A 25,209-nucleotide genomic window follows, 5' to 3' on the forward strand; every position below is an offset into this window, starting at 1 on the left:
TAAATAGAATTTTATCGCACCTATTTTATATCAGCAAATTCAACTGCTTTTGCCTTTATTAATTAATAAAATTAATTTGTGTTTTTAAATAATAAAATCATTTATTTATCCACCAACGTGTAAACACATTTGGGTCCGTCTTACTCAGTTTCTACGAACTAACACAAATGTTGTCTTGCTTCACCATATCACAAATGCTTCACCGTAAATTAAAACGATATCCATGAACTCCGAGTTGCTATACACGCAAACCATTTTTGACATTAACTACCCATTTTTGACACTAACTACTAAAAAAACTATTGAACAGATAACAGGTAAATACTATTGCAACGACGATTGCAAAATCCGATTTCAGTATTCGAAGTCGCTGAAGCCACGAGGCTCTCCACGCGCATTGCGAATGACGCTAAAGACTACAGTTGTCCAGCTATGTAGTCGTTGAGTGTACTATAACTTCAATAATTTTTTTCTCGGAAACTATAAGGATTTTACAAAAATTTTTTTACGATATTGACTCCATTTCTCATGCCGCATCTATTCCCAAATTTTTTTGTATAAGTTCTGAATCACCCTGTATATTTCGTTTTCATACGGGTTAATGATATTCAATGGTTGAAAACCTGTTTTAACACCTTTTAATTTTCTTAAAATATTAAATTCTCAAATATGTTGAGTCCTAAAGTAACCATTTATTTATGAAAATAAAAACTTACTACATTCACAGTGTGCAATAAAAAGTTGCGTAGATAGGGGCTGAAGTTAGGGCCCAGATTATAACTATATAAACTTTAGTTGGGCTATAGACAAAGAACCTCATCTCCACGAAAAGACTCCTAAGTAGTTAGAGGCTAAAATAAACACAACAAGACACTATAATTTGTTACTTTAGGATCCTCCAAGTGCTACAAACTCCACAAAGACCACGCTTATAGGCAAGGTCCGTACGACGTGACTCATTTCAGGACTGGAAAAAGGAGCAGAGTTAGAGCTTTTAAGAGGAAAAGGGTCTGCTCAAAGTATTGTTTTATACCTCAAACTGGATAAGATAAAAATATATGATTAGGTAGGTCATTTTTGTCAGCAGAGAGTCACTATTTGCGGGAAGTTATTCTGTTCCATTATGAGAAAAGGCGAAATTGCGGACAGTAGCGATAAAATAAAAATATAATTGGTATATACTTTTTAAGGACTGTACTTTCGTCTGTAGACTACAGTTTTTCTCTTGCAATGTAACATGCTTTAATATTATTAATTAAACAAATTTAATGGAACTGTAAAATATTACAGGAATTATTCAAATTTCGAAACAAATTAAGTCGCCAAATATAAAATTGTGCAGTTCGATTGTTAATACAGGTAGTATAAAATAGAAATGAGTTATACTCATTGCATATTGGGAATTAATTTATAAATTATAAATAAATGTTACCTATTTACCATCAAATATACTAGGATAAAGATACCAGAACAAATGAAAGTCTTTTTTGCATAACATTTTGTTATAATTTCTTTTTGAGTAAAAAGAGAAATTCGAATGAATGTTCCAACATTAGAGAAACCAAGTTGATCTGATTTGAATAAAAAATGGGATATAAATAAAGAGCTTGTAAAATATGTCCAAATAAGTGAAATGGCTCTTATAAGAGATAAAAAATGTCAATCATGAAAAAGTGTCTCTTAGATTCAATTCTGCATGTTTGTGTGTATTAAATTCATAAAGTTCAGTAAGCCTAGGATGTTCAGAAAAAGCTATTTTTTGATATATAGAAATGTTACTAAAAAAGTTTTTCAGTGGAAAAAAGTTTAAAATTTTAATATTTTGAAGAATTAAATATGTGTACGAAATATACACATTTAATACTTTGGGAAAAATCTTAAATCAAGCAAAATTTCAAAGTAAGACAACATTAAAATTTTAAAAAAGAAAGAGGGAATATTTTATTTATGTATTTAATTTATTTATAAATCCTTAGATTGCTTATTACGTTTAGTAAAAACAGAAATGATAAAAACGTTACAATTAGCAATGAATATTTATGAAGTTTGATACAAATCCAGTGACCTAGTCTGATTTTTAAGAAAATCGCTGACCAATTTTTAAGTAAAAGTCAAATTTGACAAAAAATAATTGTGAGGAGACATGTAGTTTTTCTCAAAAAATTAAATCATAGAATAAATATATATTTTTTCAAGGGCGTTTCTGTTTAAAATGGGCTATATCGTATAAAAATAACAAATAAACATAATATTAACATAAACATAGTTAACATTATTATAGTATAAATAATTAAAAAACTTCCTTAAATTCGAACGTCGCGCGTCGGGGTTTTTTGTTATTTAATGAAATTTATTCATGCCATAACAGTTACAAATCATATTTAATTATTTTTTCGTTTAATTTATATTTATTATTTTTGATAAAAATAATTAACCTCTTACTCGCCCAGGATATGCAGAGAAGTTTCATCCGCCTATTCACATCCTCGGCAGACCGGACTGTCTACAAGCTTTAGCTTATGTAGATGTTTCCTAAAGTGACAGTGTCCCGTTATGAGTCCTGTCACTCTCCTGAGCCGGATTTTGTTCAAGCTCAGTAAATCGTTTGCCCTTTCCTTTGAAGGATATTCCATGAGCTTCTTAGAATGGCTATGTCCTGGCCTTGAAGTCTAGTATTTCTGTCTCAGTCCATTTGCCCAAAGCCCGCCTGACCACACTGGGAGATGTGCCGCAGAAGGGCTCCGGGCCAATGAACTCTACCTCGAATCCCTTCCTAGCAAGTTTTCCGCTTTCTCGTTTCTACAAATGCCTTTGTGCCCTGGCACCCAACACAGTCTGACTGTAGTGGCCAGCTCAGACAGCATTTGTAAACAATCCCACACCATTTTTAACTTATCTTGTGTTCGTCTAAAGCTTTAATTGAAGCTTGACTATCAGAGAATATATATATGAGTTTACATTTATAACCTCTACGTATATTCTCTGCCAGACACGCCATTATCGCGAAAATTTCTGCTTGGAATACGGTAGCAAACTCCCCCAGGTTGAAGCTTGCTCTCCATCTGGGTCTGAGTCCATATATTCCTGCACCCGTCCCTCTGGTCATTTTGGAGCCATCTGTAAACCATACTAGACTCCACCTTTCCAGGGCATTAAACTTTTCCTCTCATTTGCTTTGATCCTCTATTCGAATCTCAAATGGCTTTTGGAAGTGAAACCTTGGAACCATCTTGTCAGATACCATCCCAAAAGTTGGTTCCGACATAGATGTGTCCATGATCCTGGAATAGGAACTACCCCTCCAGTCGTTGTTATTCCTGAGTCGATATGCTGCTAGCCGCGCTTCTCTTTCCAGCACTATATGCAGCGGTGGTAGATTTAGCATGACTTCTAGTGCAGCTGTCGGGGTCGATGCCATCGCTCCCGTTATACCTAAACAGGCCAATCTCTGAATTCTATTCAGTTTTTCCTTCGCTGTGGTGTTTGCCACCATACCACAGCGCGGTAGAGAATCCTAGGTCTTACTATCGATGCATACAACCAGTATGACATCTTTGGTGCTCCCAATAAGGCGACGGCATACACACAATGTCTGCTTCGCCTTACTCACCACTTTTCCAAGTGCGCATTCTAGGTAAGCTTATTATCTAGTATCACTCCTAGATATTTTACTTCCCTGAAAAGCCTAACGCACCTCTCCCCTATTATAGGTTCAGAGAGTCCAATCAAATTTCTTCTCCTGGTGAAGGGTACTACGACCGTTTTATAGATTTAGTTATTTCTTTGCGTTAATCAACTAAAATTCTTTTGAAACACTGAAGTTTTTATTGTAAATCAATAAGAAAGCACCATTATTCGAAAATGTGCTATTTTAACAAAGTATAGAGATATTTAAAAAAGTTGTAGGCGTAGAAGTTATTCTTTCAGAAAGGAGTTGACTCTCCCATTTTGTTATTAATTACAGATTTGGTTTCAGAGACAAGAAGAATATTTTAAAATTATATTAATATTTTTTAAAATATTTATATTTTTTAACAATTATCTGCCCTTGTCGTTTTTCAATGAAATATGAGTTTCAATGAAGTAGATAACATCTCTGTATAATAATTATTTTAATAAAATATTATGAAGTGCAGCGGTGTTAATGTGAATAACATATTCACACATATATGTATTACTTTTATATTCTCATTTAAAATTAAAAATAAATACACAATAATGTTTGTAGGCACAAACTTATTAAACATTTATAAATACATCTGTTGCATAGTATACATATTTATATATGTTACGACAGTATGTAATTTTTTTATTAGGCATTATCCGTAAATAGGCATCTGTACTGTAAAAAAAAATTCGCTCAATTTTATTCAATAATGTATCAGTTTCTGTCTACACCCGTTTGAATGAAATATTCACTCTATTAGTAGAGTACAACTAAAATTTCATGAGTGAAACTATTGCAACAGAACCAGTTAAGAGTTGACATTTTCTCTAAATTTAACTATTTATTACTCAGACCTGGTTTATATTTTCTTTAAATTTCAATTTAAATATCATTGTATTAAAGTCATAAACTACTAATGTGCCACAGTAGTTTGTATATAGATCTGTTTTAGAGACAATATTTTAAGTCTCGATTAAAAGAATTAGTTAACTGATCAGACGAATAGATTGCCATAACTTATATTGTACGTTACAGATACGTAAGTAAGTATAGGTAACAATCTAACTATCCGTTTATTTGACCAAATATTGTTTTCATTGTTTTTAATTATTATAATCACACCACTGCATTTACACAATTGTCACGAAAATAAGCGTCCTATAAACGGATACTTGTCCAGCAGCACACGCCGAGATGACCTAATGGGGATGATGGGAATAAACAAAGACAACGCACAACAATCTTAGAATGGGGTGGGGTCACTCAATTTAGGTACAAGTGTACCAAATACGAGTTTATCTGCAGAATTTATTTAACTGGTACCTATATTTGAGTGAAAATATTCAGTTTTACTTCAAATATTATTGTAAATGAGTAAGATTATCAAAATGCTCAATGTACTCAATCATTTCACTCAGTGGATTTACTCCGAACCTTTACTGCTTTCACTCTCACAGATTTTTTTATATTCTCAATTTGTCACTGATATAACAAATAAATGTTTATTTCTAATAATAAGTTATTATGTTGATTATTCATGTATCTCTTATGCATGAGCGCAACTAGAACAGTGTTCCATTGTTTTATATTCTCCAAGCACAGACGTGTTCAAACATTCTGCAAGTTGGTTCCTTTAGCTTTAGCTTCACAACCCTATTTCAGTCAACGTGACGACTCCCATAAAGGGTCATTTATTGAGCCACTGTTGACAGTCTATTTTTTTATTAGGTGCGTGACTGAGATGATCTGAGGAATAAAAAACTCACAGACGCGAAAGTCGTACAAATGGCACGACAGCCTAAGTTGGAATTCGTGGAGGTTGTTGCTTACTGTGGCAGATACAATGATATCAGCGATGATATGGATCAGGCACGAGTGAATAACTGTAAACTGCCAGTTTATCGAATTTTTAAATAGCGAATATATTTTTAGTAATAAATAAATCTGCAATAAATTTTAAAAATTAAATATAATTAAAAATACAGCTTTAACCGTCACATAAAAAGTTACACCGCATACCAAGCGGGGTACATTCATAACTCACTGAAAATAGCGCAATGAGCCATATTTTTGTTGATATCAACTGCATAAATAAAATAAACAAACATATACTTGTTTATTAAAAGTTAAATAAGAAATGATGGAAATTACTTTTACATTAAAAGTGTATTCAATTTACATCTAATTGTTTTCAATGTTGTTGCAATTTTATTATTATTGTTCAACGTTGTGATCCTGAATTCGAATCTGCTTTCAGATTTTTTCCATCACGTAAGGTTTCTTTGTTACAGATATTTAAAGTTTTACGGAAATGTGAAAAAATATGAATCACGATCAGAATTTTAAAATGTGTTTTGTGTTGTTCTGAAACTGATATGTGATTCCTATCAGATTTTTCCTGCTGAAACCAAATATGTCTTCCAAATTTTTTCATCGCGTCAGGTTTTAACACAAAAAATAAAAAAATATACTATTTTAATGAAAATGTAAGAAATTATTTAAAAAATCATAACATTAAAAAAATGTTTGTTCATCATAAAAATATGTGCATAACCTAATTTAAGTATAATTTAATAGACAAGGAATAACAATTTAATAGATATAACAATTTAACCATTCAAGTCCGAACTTTATAATTTATGGAATATCTACAGGGTGTCACCTAACAAATATTACATACTTCAAGGGTATAATCTAAAACCCAAATGGTGTCGATTTAATCAAACTTGCTTAAAGAAAAATATCGCAAAAAAAGTTGCAGGGTGTAAAGATTATTTTTTACTTCTTGTTTTCTCCTTAACTCAGAACCCAATTAACCGATTTGAGCAAAATTTGCTGTTGCTTAGTTTCTCTTTATGAAGTATGCAGTGATTATGTTCATATTAGGTTAAATCATACAGGTCGTTCATTTTACTGCAACCGTTTGTGAATATTCTTCTGTAACGTTTTTGTACGTTTAAATTTTTACACGCAATCAGAAATAGGTAGAGAATTTTATTCTACAAATATAACTACATTATGTAACATATAATACTCCATGAAGAGAAATTAAGCAACAGCAAATGTTGCTCAAATTTGGTCATTGGGCACCATTTGCGTTCTAAATTATATCCTTGAAGTATGTAACATTCGTTATGTGACACCCTGTATGTAGAAGTATACTTAATTTTGACACCTGCACATCAAATTGGGACTGATGAAGAATTTTGTGAATGTCTTTGACAAAACAGATGATGCTTTTGAATATTTGAAAACTATATTTCCCAATCCGATTGATGGCATAATAAAGGAATGCATATTTGTAGGTTCTCAAATCAGAAAAGTTTTGAAAGACGAACCTTTTAAATCAAAATTAAATCCCCTTGAACTGGCAGCCTGGGAATCATTTGTTTCTATGGTGAAAGGATTCTCAGGTAGTCATAAACCAAACAAGTACCCGCAATTGATAGCTGAAAATTCATTTTCTTCACTCACGTTTGAATTTCCTCCCTGAAACCTTGGTGCTGTTAGTGATGAACATGTGGAGCAGTTTCATTAGGAAATCAGCACTATGGACCAAATATGCGAAAGAAGTTGGGAAACAGGAATGATGGATGACTTATTGCTGGTTTATCAAATTGGACGTCCATACTTCTCATAAGAGGAAAGAGTAATGAATCCTGTACTTTTCTTCTCAGACAAGATAATTAATTACATTGAAATTATACGCTGCCTTGGTTTATTTTCTTTTTTATATTGAAAGTTGTAATCTAATTAGTTATTAGCTCTTTTTTTTTGGTGTTAATTTTGACCAGAGAAGTTCAGACGTATACAGGGTGTTTCCAAAATAGGGTTCCAAACTTCTGCTGCGTTTATAACTCATTAAAATAAGCCAAAAAGTACCTATTCCTTAAAAGGGCTCAAACAAAACTGTTTTTTTCTGTTATTGACAAAACGGTCGCAAATAAATAGAAAAAAATTTATGGGTCTTACATAACTTTTTACGTTAAATAACATGGGCTACTCCGTTTTTCGACATGCAAATCATATGCGTCCCATTTAGGTTGGTGAAGAGGATTTTCGGCCCGTAATTTTTTTTATTTCATATTTTTACAATTTTCTCTACAGATTTATAAAATTTTAACAATTTTACGTAAAAAATATTATCTCTGTTCAAATCGATATTTCCAATGGTGTTCGAGTAAATTGAGTTTGAAAATTACTCTGCTCTTTAAGTTATTAGGCCAAAAATTACAAAAATCTGTTTACCATGGCAAATAAAAGACTGACGTTGCCACAACGCTTAACAATTTAAGTTATTGATAAACTGTCAATTGAGCTTTGCAGTGTTTAATTAGTAAAAGTGGTGAGTGGAAAATTTAAGTATACAACATTATTGCAACTCATAAAATGGAGTCATATTCAAACACGGAAATGGCAGATATGCACTTTATGTACGGCCGTGCGGCTGGAAATGCATCAGAAGCGAGGCGTCTGTATGCGGCAGCATACCCGAATAGAAGACTTCCTTCTCGACAGGTATTTCAGAGGATCCATCAACGTTTAAGAGAAAATGGTTCGTTCCAACCAAGAGTAAATGATCGTGGCAGAGACAGATTTGTAAGAACACCGGTGATGGAAGAAAATGTATTGAGAGCTGTGCAGGACAATCCAAGGGTTAGTGTAAGAAGTGTCGCACGTATGCATAACATAAGTTTTTCCGTAGTTTGGCGAATTCTTTGCGAACAACTACTTCATCCTTTTCATATCCAGCGTGTTCAAGCTTTAAATCCGAATGACTACGAACCACGTCGGCAGTTCTGCCAATGGTTTTTGCGAAAATCGAGGCGGATTCCGAATTTTGCATCTCTTATTTTGTTTACGGATGAGGCAAGCTTCAGTAAAGATGGTTATGTCAATTTTCATAACGCTCATGAATGGGCTGATGAAAACCCACACAGCATATTTCAGTCCAGACATCAGATTCGGTTTTCCGTCAACGTTTGGGCAGGCATTTTAGGCGATCGGCTAATCGGACCGTTTGTGTTGCCTAATCGATTGAATGGTGAGGATTATTACAATTTTTTAGTTAACGACTTGCCAGGACTTTTGGAAGATGTCCCTTTAATTGAACGCCAAAGCATATGGTTTATGCAGGACGGGGCGCCACCTCATTACCTACATAATGTAAGACAACACTTAAATGAGTTGTATGGAGAAAAATGGATAGGCCGAGGAGGTCCTGTTCCCTGGCCTCCACGTTCCCCTGACCTTAACCCCCTGGACTATTTTTTGTGGGGTCAACTTAAGGCAAAGGTTTATAAAATTCCAATTGAGACCATTCAGCAACTACGGGAGGAAATTGAAACCGCGTGCATGGAAATAAGGCAAACACCTAGAATTTTCCAAAGAGTTCGCAAATCATTGAAGCGTCGAGCTAGATTATGCATCGAAATGCAAGGTGGTCACTTCGAGCAGTTCTTGTAATTTAACTTATTATTACTAATTTTAATCCCATTATTTTCTATTTCACATTTAGCTATTGTCTGCAGTAGTAATTAGTTCTTTAATTAGTAAGTGTAACTCTAAATTTAAATAGTCTTAGTTTATGTCCTAAATTATTTATTAAATGATCGGATCCTTCATAACTGCAATTATGTATTATTATATGTATTATTTAAATAATGTACTGCAGTACATTATTTAAATAATGTTACTGAATTTTCAAACTCAATTTACTCGAAAATCATTGGAAATATCGATTTGGACAAAGATAATATTTTTTACGTAAAATTGTTAATATTTTATAAATCTGTAGAGAAAATTGTAAAAAAATTGAAATAAAAAAAATTACGGGCCGAAAACCGCCTTCGCCAACCTAAATGGGACGCATATAATTTGCATGTCGAAAAACGGAGTAGCCCATGTTATTTAACGTAAAAAGTTTTGTAAGACTCATAAATTTGTTTCTATTTATTTTTGACCGTTTTGTCAATAACAGAAAAAACAAACCAGTTTTGTTTGAGCCTTTTTAAGGGCATATAACTTCCTAAGGGTGCGTTTTAGGGCACATGTTAATAGGAACTTTGGATAGTTTGGAACCCTATTTTAGAAACACCCTGTATAAAAAAAAATTATTATACAAATTAAATGACATATAGCTGTAATAGAGAAATATGAGGTGACATGTAATTTTTTATGCAATTTTCGTGTTTAGCAAGTGCGAATTAGTATGGAACACTCTATTTCGTTTGTGTTACAGGGAAAAATATGAAATTTGTTGACTAGTGTTATTATTAAGTTCTTTTTTCTCACAATGTATACACCCAATCTACTTTCTACTACTATCATTTTGGACAGACGTATGCTAAATTAAAAGCATTTTTTTGTTTAGAAAGGTTATTATTGTTACTGTTACTTATATACTGCTATTATTATTCTGTTAGAAATATCTCTATTTAAGTAAATAAGTTATGAATATGTTAATGTATAAAAAAAAATTAGTGACGTCATTTTCATTTGATACCCATATTATGGGGGTGCATAAAAATAACTGGTCCGCCATCTTTGGGAGTCCGCCATATTTTAGGCCGATTTAGAATGACGTCACTTAGCTAACCATGCATTGTCATCCAAACTAAATGTGTATGCAAAATTTCAGTTCAATCGGTTGAGTATAACTGTTTTAAAATTCAGTTGCAAGATTTGACGTATACTAAAAAGCCAAGTTAAACACCATAAAAGCTTGTAAAAATGAGGAATTTGATAGACGAAATGAAATATGGTTTCAATTACTTCAAAAGTTCCTCGTGGTTGTCCTTCTGGTCCTTCTGTGCTTCTTAGTTTACTGATATCATCTTTGAATATCACCAAATTTTCTAATTCTGGTTGATACAGTTAGTTCCTCTATTGAGAAGAAAGGTACAAACTGTATGTTTGGTACCTATCTCTTTAAAAATATAAAATACTTTTCAAATGACTTTTAGAATTAAGTAAAAAATCTGACAACTAATGAAATAGTAATAGCTATCTACTAAAAATTCTCATGTAACTTGCGGAATTTGAATAATACTGTCCAAATGAATGTCCAGATTTCCTAAACCTATAAGTTTAGGAGATATCTTAGTATTTCAAAATACTTACCTACTACCTTATTCATTTTCAGAAAAGGTTTATTTGAAAACGTACAAAATAATTTAGGATTATTCTGTATATAAAAATTAACTCCTAGCATTTGAAACTTAGCAATTATTGTACATGTACAAAAAACACTTATTACTTCGCTCAAAGTGTATTCATTTATTGAGTATATCATTTATTATGCCCCCCTGTATAAAGGACTGTGGATAAAAAAATATATAAATGTTTGATCAGATTAGATGAAATATCGTTCCACTTGAAGGGATAATAACATTAGTAAAAAAATAAGCGTATAATACAATAACAAATGATGCATGATTATATATTTCTCTTAATGTCAGGACTTGAATAATAGTTTCGTTGCCCATGCATTAGGCAAATTGGAAAAGAGTGCTTTAGTAGCACACGTAATTAAATGAGTAATATCTATTGATTTACGTAAAAATTCAATATTGGACCAGAAAGAATAAATTTAATGTCATATTTCATCCCAATTTTTTAAGTGAAATATTTCATTGAATGTACCTACAATGTGCATGTAAATAGTTAAAAAAATACAAATTACATAATTTAAATTAAAAAATTAAATTGTACAATTCTTCACTCAAAAATAATTTAAAAGTATTGTACCAACTTGTCGGTTAAGATGCTCCGACTTCAGACAACGCGGTCACTTGTCAAATATTTGTCAAACATAAACAAATGCCGTATCGTGTGGACGCACGATATCAGTATAATCGAAAGCCTGTCTTCAATTGCAAATGGCACATCAACAAAATGTACGTCAATTTCCACATTTTCGTAAAAAGATGCAAATACTCGCAAGCTATTAATGTGCAGGCAGCTGGTAGTATTGTAGTAAATTATATTTTTACTTATTGTGTAAATTGCATAATTGTATTATTTATCTCATTGTGTACATGTACTTATAGATGTGTACCGTAGTTAAATAATTTGACACATTTGTGTTTGATGAATGTTTGGCGAGTAACCGTATCATATGTAGCCGGCTTTACATAAAGAAAAAGACGGCTGGAATAATTCTTAACATTGCCCATAGTTTTAAGGGATGTTAGGCTTTTCGCAGTCAGATGGTAGTGCAGTCGATACCACCGTCAAGTCTCGGAAGACGTATCATAAAACGAGACGATTGGTTACTTAATGTGTTTTAGTAATAATAATAAATGCAATAAATAATAATGACTAATTACTAATTTGTCAGACCAGAATGTGTCGATGGTGTGTGATGTCGATCGCGACACCCTCTGCAAATATGTTTTGTCATTATTTTTGTAATGTTTCGTCATTATTGTACAGGCTTTCCAGTTTATCAATCTATTTGATTTTCTATATACAGGGTGTCCCGGAAATGGTGGGCAATCTCTCGGATATGGATAGATAATGAGAAAATAATGTCACAAGTTCATATAAAATTTTTTCCTCCGGGCTCACCCTGTAGAGTTATTAGCTCTTGAAGTTGAGAATTAAAAATGGTTTTTTTTGCTGTAACTTTTGTATTTTTCAATAAATTTTGAAAATTTTTTGGCTGGATCTATAATTTTTGAAGCTGCTTTGGATGATAATATGAAATCCTCGATAATAATTATGGGGGCCCGGGGGCAAAGCACCCCCCACCAAAATTTCTAGAAAAAAAATTTTTGTTCCACTATACCCCAAATTTTCCATCATTTTATAAAAATTTATGGTATTTTACGTAAAAAAGGTATACTTGTTGAATATCCATAAAATATAATTTTGTATAATTTTTAACGTGTACTGACAGTTTCTAAAGTGTGATTTTATAACAGTGGTCTTAAAGGTAAATCACATGACTTACTTTTAACACTAGTGCTAAAAATAATTCACTTTTAACACTAGTATCATAAAATGAAATTGACTGACAGCATGCGTTAAAATTATACCTTAATGACGTTTGTAGAAAAACAAGTTTAGAGACAACGGTACTGTTTAATTTGAGACATTTTATTTAACAGAAACACAGGTTTAATCGTAGTTGGCTTTTACATATCAGAATAAAGGACAAATAATTTGCAATAGCAGTGTTCCAAATTATGAGAATTTGGACTTAACTAAACTAACTAAACGAAAAGTGCATGACAATCAAAATTTTGTAACTAATATAATTCATAATAAATTCTCAATATTAGTTCCACCTTCTCTTATACAAATACGAGCTCGTTTAACAGAAGACTGTTGCACTCTCCATAACATTTCAGGATTTTGTCGTATTTCATTTGCACAATAAAAAATCCTTTCTTCTAATTCTTCTCTAGTGGTTACAGGTGTGGAATAAACAAGATTTTTCAAGTGCCCCCAAAAGAAAAAGTCAAGTGGGTTCATATCTGGAGTTCGGGCAGGCCAATGAATAGGTCCACCGCGACCTATCCAGCGATTAGGATATACCTCGTTTAAATGGTCCCTTACTGCAGCACTAAAGTGAGGCGGCGCCCCATCGTGCATGAATATCAGTGCATTTCTGGTTTCAAGATCAACATCTTCTAACAGTTGTGGTAATTGATGCACAAGGAAATCTAGGTAACGTTGACCATTCAGTCTAGGGGGTAACACAAATGGACCCAATAAGTAAGGACCAATAATTCCACTCCAAACATTAACATAAAATTGTCTTTGGTGCCTAGTTTCAATAATAGCGTGTGGGTTCTCATCAGACCAATAATGTAAATTATGGGAGTTAATAACTCCATTCCTCCCAAAACTTGCTTCGTCAGTATACAGAATTAATCTCGTAAACATAGGATTTTGCTCATGTCTCTGAAGAAACCATTGAGAAAACTGTACTCTTGCACGAAAATCATCAGGATTAAGAGCATGCACTTTTTGGATATGGTAAGGGTGAAGAAGCTGTTCTCTAAGGATTCTTGCAACAGTGGTCTTTGGAACATTGGTAAAAGAAGATAATGACCTAATGCTAACTGTTGGATGAGCAGCAACTTCGTCCAGTATATTTTCCTCTACTTCAACTGTACGTGCTGTTCGCGGGGCACCCCTGTTTGCAGTAACAGGAGCAAACTGACCTAAAGACATTAAAATTTATTTAATATCCATTTTGTTTAATAATAGTAATCGTATTTTACCAGTTTCTCTTAATCTTTGATCAATACGTTCGAAAGTTTTGCGATCCGGAATCCTTCTATTAGGATAAGAATGCTGATAAAATCTTCTTGCTGCCGAAGCATTACAAAGAGCCCGCCCGTACATTAAATGCATATCAGCATATTCTTCATTGGAATACTCCATATTTTATAACAAATTATGAGTTATGAGATGAGTCTTAGATTTAAAACTACGTATTTGACAAGTTTGACAATTTAATTGCCTTTGGCATACTCTGACATGTCAAAGCCAACCACGATTAAATCTGTGTTTCAATTAAATAAAATGTCTCAAATTAAATGGTACCTTCCTCTTTAAACGGGTTTATCTCAAAAAATATCTATTTTATGGATATTCAACAAGTATACCTTTTTTACGTAAAATACCATAAATTTTTATAAAATGATGGAAAATTTGGGGTATAGTGGAACAAAAATTTTTTTTCTAGAAATTTTGGTGGGGGGTGCTTTGCCCCCGGGCCCCCATAATTATTATCGAGGATTTCATATTATCATCCAAAGCAGCTTCAAAAATTATAGATCCAGCCAAAAAATTTTCAAAATTTATTGAAAAATACAAAAGTTACAGCAAAAAAAACATTTTTAATTCTCAACTTCAAGAGCTAATAACTCTACAGGGTGAGCCCGGAGGAAAAAATTTTATATGAACTTGTGACATTATTTTCTCATTATCTATCCATATCCGAGAGATTGCCCACCATTTCCGGGACACCCTGTATAGTTTTTCCTCCCTGGGCAGGTAAGATAATAGTAGTTGTGATATGTAGAATGTTGTTATGGTTTTTGTCTCGCTACACTCTGCCTTATATATAAACAGTCATTTAGATTTTTTCGGGGCAAATAAAGAATATTGTTCAGAAAACATAAAAATATTTAGATATAAACAGATGTCATTCATTTCGCAAATAACAAGATATTAGTGTAACGAAGTGATTTTTACACAGGGTTATGGGACATGTCGAGCTGTATTTTTCAATTTTTATTTAAATAAATGTATAATACCACACCGCCAATTGTATTTTTAATACTGTCAATATAAACTGACATGGCGCGAGCGCGAAATCGCCGACATACCTCAGCCTTGCCAGTGAGTTAGGATTTGAGGCAGCAAACAGCCGATAGTCGTCAAAAGCAGTTCTGCGCGTTATCAGCTTAGCAGCAAAGAGGTCACCTTTTGGAGTAAGTTCAGCCTGGGAAGACTGCGCAGCCGCCACCATTCGTAGCAGAGGTTTGGCAGTTAAACTGAATTAGAAATTCAGTTGATTAGTCACCCGTCGCAGCAAGCAGTCCAGTCCGTCACCAGTCCAGTAGCAAAGAGATCGCCGTTTGGAAAATTCTTCTAAGTTCAGTCTGGGAAGATTAACCATACTTTCTTTACTTGACCTCGCTGTGTTTCAGATCATGAGATGTTGTTTCCCTTTCCGTTTTATAAACTGAAATGAGGTCGTAACGAATTACATTTTTCTTTTCAGCTATCCGTCCGTACTATGACGTGGTCGTTTCTTTCCGGTGTACTTGACCTAACTGAGTTTTCAGGTCAGCTCAGCTTCGGCACCCTTTTCCGTTCTATGACTTGAAACTAATGAAGGGCCTTGCTATTATAGTTTTGTTTTTTTGTGCATGTAGAGATAGTAGTTAAGCCTGTACTTTTGTAAATGTAGCTTTAATTTTGCCCGTTTGGTGGCTTCCTCTTCTCTGGTATCTGCACTCCGCTTGCCGTAATATGCGCTTGTCTGTTACCGTTCCGTTAACTCTGTTGTTGTTTGCCTTAGTCAGGTTGCCGCTTAACACCCTACCATTGTTTTACCGTTTCGAGTAGTCATAACCAGCGTATAACCATAGTCATACGTCACCGTCTACCCATAGTAGATATTAATAAAGTGTGACTTTTATTCCTGTGAGAAGTCTAACTCTCTCTCTAGGCACCTTGACATACCGTGCCTTTACTGTCGCTGCTTGAGTAGTGGCCTCCACCACTCAGGTGTCAACACACTTCCCGCCGACGAACGGAATGATAAAATCACATTAGTTGACTTAGTAAGCATTAAACAGTAGAAAGCCTTAGAAAAGTGAGTATCGATAAGTTTTCTCCCATACTTCAATTTTACAAATTTCTACCAATCTATGGATATCGAAGGGTTGAGCACAAATACAAATTTATGCTACACACTAGAATTTCAACACCGCACCTGTTAATTCAGTGTTGTGTTATTTATAATTATTTTTTTAACTTATTTATTTCATTAACAGTAAAGACTTGCTTTAAAACTAACAACAGAACGCATTTCATAATTTTCTTTAATCTTTTATTTACATCGTAATTAATACGTATAGAATAAATAATTTAGTGTCAATTTATATTTTAATGTTTTATCCCAAATGCTGAAATATGAAGCATTTATGTCTGGTATGTAGTATTTCTGTCACGTACCTTTGTTCGCGACAGTCCCGTTGTTTTTATCTTCTACGAAAATAGCGGAAAGCTCCAAAGAGAGCAGCATACAAAGCAAAAACAAAACAATAAAAAAGTCGTTTACATGACATTATTTGGAGCAACTGCAATTTACACGAGGAATATCTTGCATGCCATGGCAACGGCGCGAAGTTACAGGACCCATGTGCATAATACTGATATCCGTCTATCTGATGTGAATGCAATCTAAATCTAAGGCATAACCATTTATTTTCTTAAGCGCATTTTTAAAGTTAAACCACTCGAGATGGCGAAAAGAAACTAGAGCACGGTCATAAAACCTCTTCAAACATGAATACTGATTATGAAGTAAGTCACTTCGTTCGAATATACGGCGTGTCCTCTAATAGGTGTGTTTTAAGATCGAAATTCGATTAGAAATAGAGGAAAGACTAATATTGAACAATTTGAGAGAAAATAGTTATTCGCCTGTTATGTTTCTTTGAATGATTTCAATATTTAACAATTACAATACAGGGTGTTTCTGAAATAAGAGCGTTTGAAAAGGGTGAACTTTTATTAAGCAGCTGATGGTCTAAATTTTCTGTTTTCGAGAATTAATTAACCATAAATGTAAGCAGACTTTGTGCATCTTGTGCACGTGCACAGTCAGAATGCTCGGACTCGCTACATGTGTGAAGCGCTTCTCTAACTGACTGACGTTCCACGTGACTTCCAAAATCAAGCAAATTTGATGGTAGGTCAGTATATCTTGTGTTTTTTAGTTGTGTATTGCAGTATCAGTTAGCCGGCGTATAAAACGTTTTCTGATCAAGAACTAGCAGATATGATGTACGAAGAAGTCAGTACAATTTAAATGAAATTGTATGCGGTTCGTTACCGTAACAGACGACAACCTACAGTGTGAAGGGCAGTTCAAAGGTTACGGAATACCAGGAATGTCCACCTGACATATGAAGGTCGTGTACGGGAAACATGGGCGTAGCTAGGATTTTTACTTGTTTTGGGTCCAGGGCTACTGCAAGCTTTATGGAGGCCTAAAAAAAAACCAACGACATAACAATATAATATTACAAAACCTAAACAGTTTTGTTTGATAAAAAAAACGGTGACACAGTCAGTGACTTTCTGGGGTGGCCGTGCACAATAAATAATTTGTAACTTAGCTCTTTCTAGGTACATACCTATTAGCGTGATATAATTCAACACTTCTACAGGATGTCCCACTAAGGTTGAGTCGCCGCTATTTAGTTTTAATAAAAAACATCTTTAAAAAATATACTAAATTTGTTATTTAGATTTAATAACGATTAACAAAGAGAATACCACTTTTCGAAGTTGTTTATTAAAATCTGTTATCATTTGTTGCAGGTATGCAATCAGCTTGGATGTGGGTGAGTGATATTCTAATATTTACTGTTTGCCATGAATAAAACTGTTAAGTTGGCTCCAGATGAAGCGGACACTCGCCAGACATTCCTCAAATACAAATATGTCAAATATTTGAAGATTAATTGCTATAATCTATCGTATACCACAAGGTGTATTGTACATACGATGTACAGTGAGAAATATGAGCATGTGTCAAATATCTCTTCAAATATTCATAAACGTTCTATGCACAATGTGTGCACTTATCAATTATGTAAACGTTAACCACTTGTGCAAACTTGCCATTTTCGTAAAGAAATTACGAATTCCAGTCTCTGAAAATGAACTTGCTAATATGGTCGGTAAAGCAGTTCAGCAGATTTGCATAGCAAGTGAAAACATGCTAATGTATTGTATTCAAAGTCCCGAGAATTTCAAAATTTACCCCACTTTCCAATCTGGGCCGTCTTCAATCCATCGACGCGATGACAATCCTGGCAAAAGCAGTTGCCAAAATTCGAAAGACGAGCGGAAAACAACATTTTCAACTAGGATTCAAAAATTTCCCACGGAACCTTCCCCGAATCTCCCAACCGTCCCTAATCGTAAAAGCCGTAGCAGACAATAACGACGGAGGCCGTTGCTAATTGCAGAGCGACCGTATATGACGCACGGCGAAAGCGGAAAAAGTACCTTAGTTCCGATTTTCAGAAACTGAAATATACTTTGAATATTATGAAATTCGCACTGGAGAACAAAAACATGCAGCAAAACCATCATACTAAACTACAAGGCCAAAACCAGTACGACTCGAGCAGCAATGTGGAGAAGCAATATTACCAAATTTAAGGCGGAAATTGCTGTAGGACTTCCGCGATAATAAACATAGGAGGTGTTCGAACGTCAACTCAGGTATCTTACAACTCATTAACCAGGGAGGGATATCTGGTCAGTACTTTTATTGTAAATAGCGGATACATTAAATCCCAAAATTTTGCAATTCAAAACATTGTTAAAAATTTCAAGATATTAAGGATCTGAATCCGGCTTTAATCGACACTGTCATCAAATGTGCATGTACCAAAAAAGAGTCCATAATTTAGATGAGGTGTTTCTAGAATGTACAAAGTATCTTATTTTTAGTTGGGACTATAGGCTACACGCCAAACAATGGTATATTCACAATTAGTGCTATTTTTCGACCTTAGCTTAGTGGTATAAGCAAGTTTTGGCTAATTTGATTGACTCTAGATCATTTTTCTTTTTAAATATTAGACTTCTCCCTGTGAGGTATAGAATATTTAGACAAAGAAGAAAAACTAAGAGAAGAAACATTTAAGAATTGTTATGAAAAATATTCGATAGCGTTGTAATAAATGCACTAAATAAAATGAAAGTTTGCAAAAAACCAAAACGGTTGCCGCGTCAACGTTTGTGTTTTTTTTCAATGTTTTCATAGTTTCTGTTAGTATTTGTAATTATTTTATTGGTAATTATAATTAAATGGTTCATCCATTAAAATAAAATATTGTTTCATTTGAACTTAACACAAAAGAGAACAAATCAGTGAACATGTTATGAGTTTACTTAATTTATTTGTGGTTCTATACATTGCTTACTCTGTGTAAGAAACAGAAATTAATATTTTTTCACGAAATTTGGTACCAACCGAATGAGGTGGTGAACAATCCAGTGGCATCTTCAGATTTAAATAAAACAAATGTATAACAAATTTTGATAACAAAGAAAATATTAAGTAAGCTTTGATCATCCAAAGTGAATTCAAATGTCAGTTGACGTAATAGAGATAAATCGGATAATAAATACCTCTTTTACAAAAAATAAGGATTGTAAGAAAGTATAACTGATATTTTTTCTTTAAAATAATTCAAGGAATCACTTCCTAAAATATTTTTTCGTAGGTACTAATTTTCCTTTATAATAAAGAAACTGAATTTATTTCAATAAGCATATTAGAAACTATAAATACATTATTTCTATTATGCATTAGTAATGACCGTTTTAAAAGATGTCATTTAGACTACCCACTTGTACGAGGTTGTCGTCAAGAGAACTTAAATATTTCCAGCTGTAACGTTTTCTACAAAGTTGCTATTTAGACTAGGCGGTATCTGTTTTGGTTTGGGTAAATCGTATATCCACGGAGATTTTTGGCTTTTTGGCTTTCAAATATGAACATTTTTCTAGCGCATAAAAAAAACGTGGGCTTAACTTTTGGCGGCACAATATGTTAAAAATGTCGTATTTTTCTTCCTATTTAATTATGTATCTTTTCAAGAGTTGATTTTATGCGAAAATGGAAGAGGGAAAAATGTTTGTAATTAAATTTTACAAAATATGACTAGTTACAAATCGAATGAATCATAACTATTATTGTAAAAATCGAAAAAATGGGGTTAAAAACATTACTATTTAGGGAATTAGGGGTCTTTAAGCTGGGTATAGGACCTTCATACTTGACTCAAGAAAAGTTCATGTTATGTAGAATCATCACACCAAATTTCATCAAAATCGGTTCGATAGATTTTGCATAATAATTTTGCAATCTAGAATTTGAAAAAAAATTGCAAATTTTCAAAATATTGCACAGCAAAAACCAAGGCCCTTAGATACTTGAAAATTTAATCACATATAGAAGGGCTCTCAAGCTTTCAAACACTTTTCGAATACGTCAATTAGGAGAGCTCTCTCCTAATTGACTCTTTAAACATTGGTCGAATTTTTGTGCTATAATTTTGTACATTTGTAATATAATGAGTTAATTAATTAAGCAATTAGAATAACTTTGTGAATATTCAATCAAATCAAATTTTTTAAAGCAGGTTTTAAAAGTTATTGGAAAAATGCTTCTTTAAAAAAAAACAGATCGATTGGTCAATTAGTTACGTAGTTATAGCCGATCAAAGTTAACCGTTATTTACACTAAATGTACTGGGACATCGAAAAATACCTTTGGTATTCCGAGTACTTACCAGGTCTAAGTTTGCAATACTTTTCTTCATTGGCAGCCTACTAAAACGTATTTAAAGTTATTTATGTAAGCGAGAAATTCAAGAACATCGTCTGGGTGGTGGTGGTGGTGGGGGAAGCAGAGAGCGCGGCCGCTTCGGCCTGCTCAAAATTGAATCGGTGAGTTCAAAACCGCGACGCGCTTAAAAATTTTTAATATCTCAGCTTCTGGAGGTCCGATTTTGATGATTTTTTTTTTAAATCGATGTCTCGCGATTTAAAAAAAAAACAATTAGCGTATTTTCAAATGTCTATCGTTAATAATTATTGGTCTTTCAACAGTCCGATTATTATTTATCTTTAAACTTCCTTTAATTATTATCAACTTTATTTTTTTATTGTATCAAAGGTAAGTGCATAAACCTATATACTGTTTATCAAAGATCAAAAACAAATTTATTTAAATATTCTAAAATTGTTTAAACAACAATTATTTTCAAAATATGTCGAAAATTAGTAATTAATTAATTATTAATTTAATCATCATTTCTTTTGTGATTAAAGTATAATTCAAATATTATTTACTGTTTAAAATATAAGCAAATGAGAAATTAACTCATTATATTACAAATATACAAAATTATAGTTCAAAAATTCGACCAATGTTTAAACAAGTGCCAGAGCTCTCCTAATTGACGGATTCGAATTTTTCAAAAAGCGTTTGAAAGCTTGAGAGACCTTCTATATGTGATTAAATTTTCAAGTATCTCTTGGTTTTTGCTGTGCAATATTTTGAAAATTTGCAATTTTTTTTCAAAATCTGGATTGCAAAATTATTATGCAAAATCGAACCGATTTTGATGAAATTTGGTGTGATGATTCTACATAACATGAACTTTTCTTGAGTCAAATGTGAAGGTCCTATACCCAACTTAAAGACCCCAAAAAAAAATCTCTAAAAAGTAATGTTTTTTAACCCCATTTTTGGCGAATTTTTCGATTTTTACAATAATAATCATGATTCATTCGATTTGTAACTAGTCATATTTTGTAAAATTTAATTACAAACATTTTTTTCCTCTTCCATTTTCGCCTAAACTCAACTCTTGAAAATATACATAATTAAATAGGAAGAAAAATAAATTTTTCCAATTTTTTTAACATATTGTGTCGCCAAAAGTTAAGCCCACGTTTTTTTTATGTGCATAGAAAAATTTTCATTTCTAGTGATATTTTAAAGCCAAAAAGCCAAAAATCTCCGTGGATATACGATTCACCCAAATATAGACTCTTTGAAACAGGTACCAGCTGGACTAATTAAAGTGTCTACTTAACTATGTAATAAAAGTATAAAATCTTTCAAGAAACCACTTCGGTTATCCGATTTACCTAAATCTCTAGGCAATTTTATCTTTTCCGTGCTACACACAATAAAAATTTAATGATGAAAGTAAAAAGCTCTAACACAGGGTGTTTCCTGAGGTATATCGAAGAGAGTGAAAAAAGCTTTGTAAATATATTCTCAAACCTCTGTTTTTGAGAACTGAAATAACCTTTTGGTTGTATGTTATAACAGTTGATTTTGTACTAAATTTTAGAATGCATTTTTTTGTTAAAAAAAGAATTTAATAGCGGCACATAATTTAAAAAAAAAAATGTTCATGCGATTCATTTCTTCAACTATTCATTTGAGGTTAGTTTAACAGCAAGACAGAGTATTAAACCATCTTTGAATATTCCGATGCGTCTCTAAAAAAATTAAAAAATCACTATAAATTTTAAAGTCATTCTTGAGTTTTCATCTTGGTACATTTGAGATATGTTATTTGTTCTGGTGGTGAGGTTATCTAGGAAGCTATTAGTTTCATAATACTAAATTAATAAAATAAAACAAAATAAAATGACTATAAATTTAACAGATTGTTACAAAAATTGTACTATTGGATGATAATGAAACTCTAAGTACCACATAAAGTCAATATTTGATATATTTCTTGCACTTCCTTGAGTATACTTTAAATTTTATTGGTAGTATTTGTATTTTTCATAAACCAAAACTAGCAAAGTTAAAATTTCACCATCTTGAAGGTTTGAATCAAATTTAGAGCTGCCATCTGTTACATTTTTGTTCAATACATCTTTATAACAATCCTATAACTCATCAAGTATGTCATTCATATTCGTAAAATGTAATTTATTGAAATATGTAAAAATGTGTAGATTGCTTTATTTGAAGAATAAGAATTTGTCGGAACGAAACTGAGAAGTTGGGACTGATGTAGAAAAACAATAATAATAATAACAGGATGCCCATTCTCCATCTTCCATCATAGAATTGTCGCTATTAGTTGACAGATTTGCATAAAAATTTAACCAATTTTTACCTTTAATTTAATTTTATCAGTAACCCAATTCTCATTAACCTACGTAAATCATCTTCAGAGGCGTTTTAATAAATGTAGCTATTGTTTTAAACATATGCCAATGGTATTCGGCGATATTTTGGCTTTTTGGTTTCGAAATACCCGAAATTATGAGACATGTTTAGCATCTTTCTTTTACTATTTGTTTATTATATCTTTCTATTCTTAGTACAGGGTGATTCACTATATTTTGAACCCCCCATTAACTTTTTTGTTTTAAGAGTTATAAAAAAATGTAAAATACAAATGTTGGACGATTTTTTATGAATTTTTCGAATATGACATTTGAAAAACAAATGAAGTTCAAACAAAATGGCCGCGGATGTTAACTTTGTTAATTTAAATAGAACACCCTGTATATTTTTAAATATTTGGATAGAACGTTCCCTGTCGAGCATAGCCATATAGGGTTTGTTGTGTCGATCTCTAACAATAACCGAGATACTATTAAAAAAAGGAAAGAATGTTTTTTATTAAGAAAATAAGATATCTTGTAATTGTTATACCTCTTTCTGGCACTTCTGCCTTTTTTCGAATTACCTAAGGATTTACAGATTTAATTCTAATATATTTTGACATGTCGGACATTGATATGGTCCAAAATGCGTATAGGTATTTGTTAAGTGTATTTTTAAATTGTAAGAAAACCCGCCAACCGCTGCTCATGCGCGGTTACATGAAGGCACTGTGCCTAGTGGGAGGCGTGGGACCGGACAGTAACCTACAAGCGATTGTGAAGGGTTGCACGTTTGTGTGTTCTCTTTTAAAGCAAAATAAATCAGTTAAACAAAAAACGTGTTACGTTATTAAAAATAATCAAAAATACAGTCCATAAGAATACCCCAAACAGTATTCTAACTAAATCTCAGTAATTAGGCCCTGCCAGACCTAATTACTTATGGACAATGTTATATGGTAGGTCGTAACAGTGACAGGTAGTAATGTCATGATAACATTGTTATTGATTGACAGTTTGTATTATGATTTAATTAAAATAGGTTACACCGAAGTAGAAATATTATTAGGAATTCAAATAGAGTAAAGATCTTCTCCATACCCTATTTTAATTCCTAATAATATTTCAATTTTCTACCGATGTGTAACCTATTTTAGTTAAATAATAATACAAATTGTCAATCAATAACAATGTTATCATGACACTACCAGTCACTGTCACGGCCTACCATATAACATTGTCCATGAGTAATTAGGCCTCTCGCGGCCTAATTAGTGAGATTTAGTTAGAATACCTATACGCGTTTTGGACCATATCAATGTCCGACATGTCAAAATATATTACAATTAAATCTGTAAATCCTTACGTAATTGTCCATTTTGTCCCTCCACTTGTACACATTTGGGCAGGCCTTATCCAATTTTACATACGAATATTCCTACTGGTTGCTGTTCTTGTAAACGCAAATTATTCGCGGCAGCAAATTCTCAACGATTTTCACTTTGGTACGGTACACCTCATTTTTTAAATGGCCTCACAAAAAGATGTCAATAGAGTTTAAATCGGGAGACCGCGGAGGCCATCCTACTGGTCCATCCCGTCCAATTCATCGTACTCCGTGCACGTGATGGAGATCATCTCGAACATCTAGCCGAAAGTGAGGAGGTGCCCCATCATGTAAAAACCACATGCGTTGTCGGACAGCTAGGGGTACATTTTTAAAAACGGCGGGGAGGTCATTGCAAAGAAATTCGAGATATTGTAAACCATCCATACAATTGAGCAATATAACGGTCCAATTAGGCGCTCATCAACAATTCCTGCCCAAATATTCAGTGATTTGCGTGCCGATTTTCGAGTTTCTAAACGTTTGTATTGTGAATGTTTTGTATTCTATTTCGAGTAAATAAAGCTTTATCTGTAAATAGTACATGAGGAGTAAATTGGGGATTTTCAGCATTTTGCTGTAATAATCACTCACAAAACCTAACTCATAATGGATAATCTGGTCATTTTGAAGATTTTGACACTCTTACGATAAAACAAACCACAATACTGACCTTGTTCGTTCCAAGCGCAAAAACTTTACTTTTTTTTGTTATCGGATGGCGTTG

This window comes from Anoplophora glabripennis, unplaced genomic scaffold (genome assembly GCF_000390285.2).
Source record: "Anoplophora glabripennis isolate ALB-LARVAE unplaced genomic scaffold, Agla_2.0 scaffold123, whole genome shotgun sequence".
NCBI classification, from domain to species: Eukaryota; Metazoa; Arthropoda; class Insecta; order Coleoptera; family Cerambycidae; genus Anoplophora; species Anoplophora glabripennis.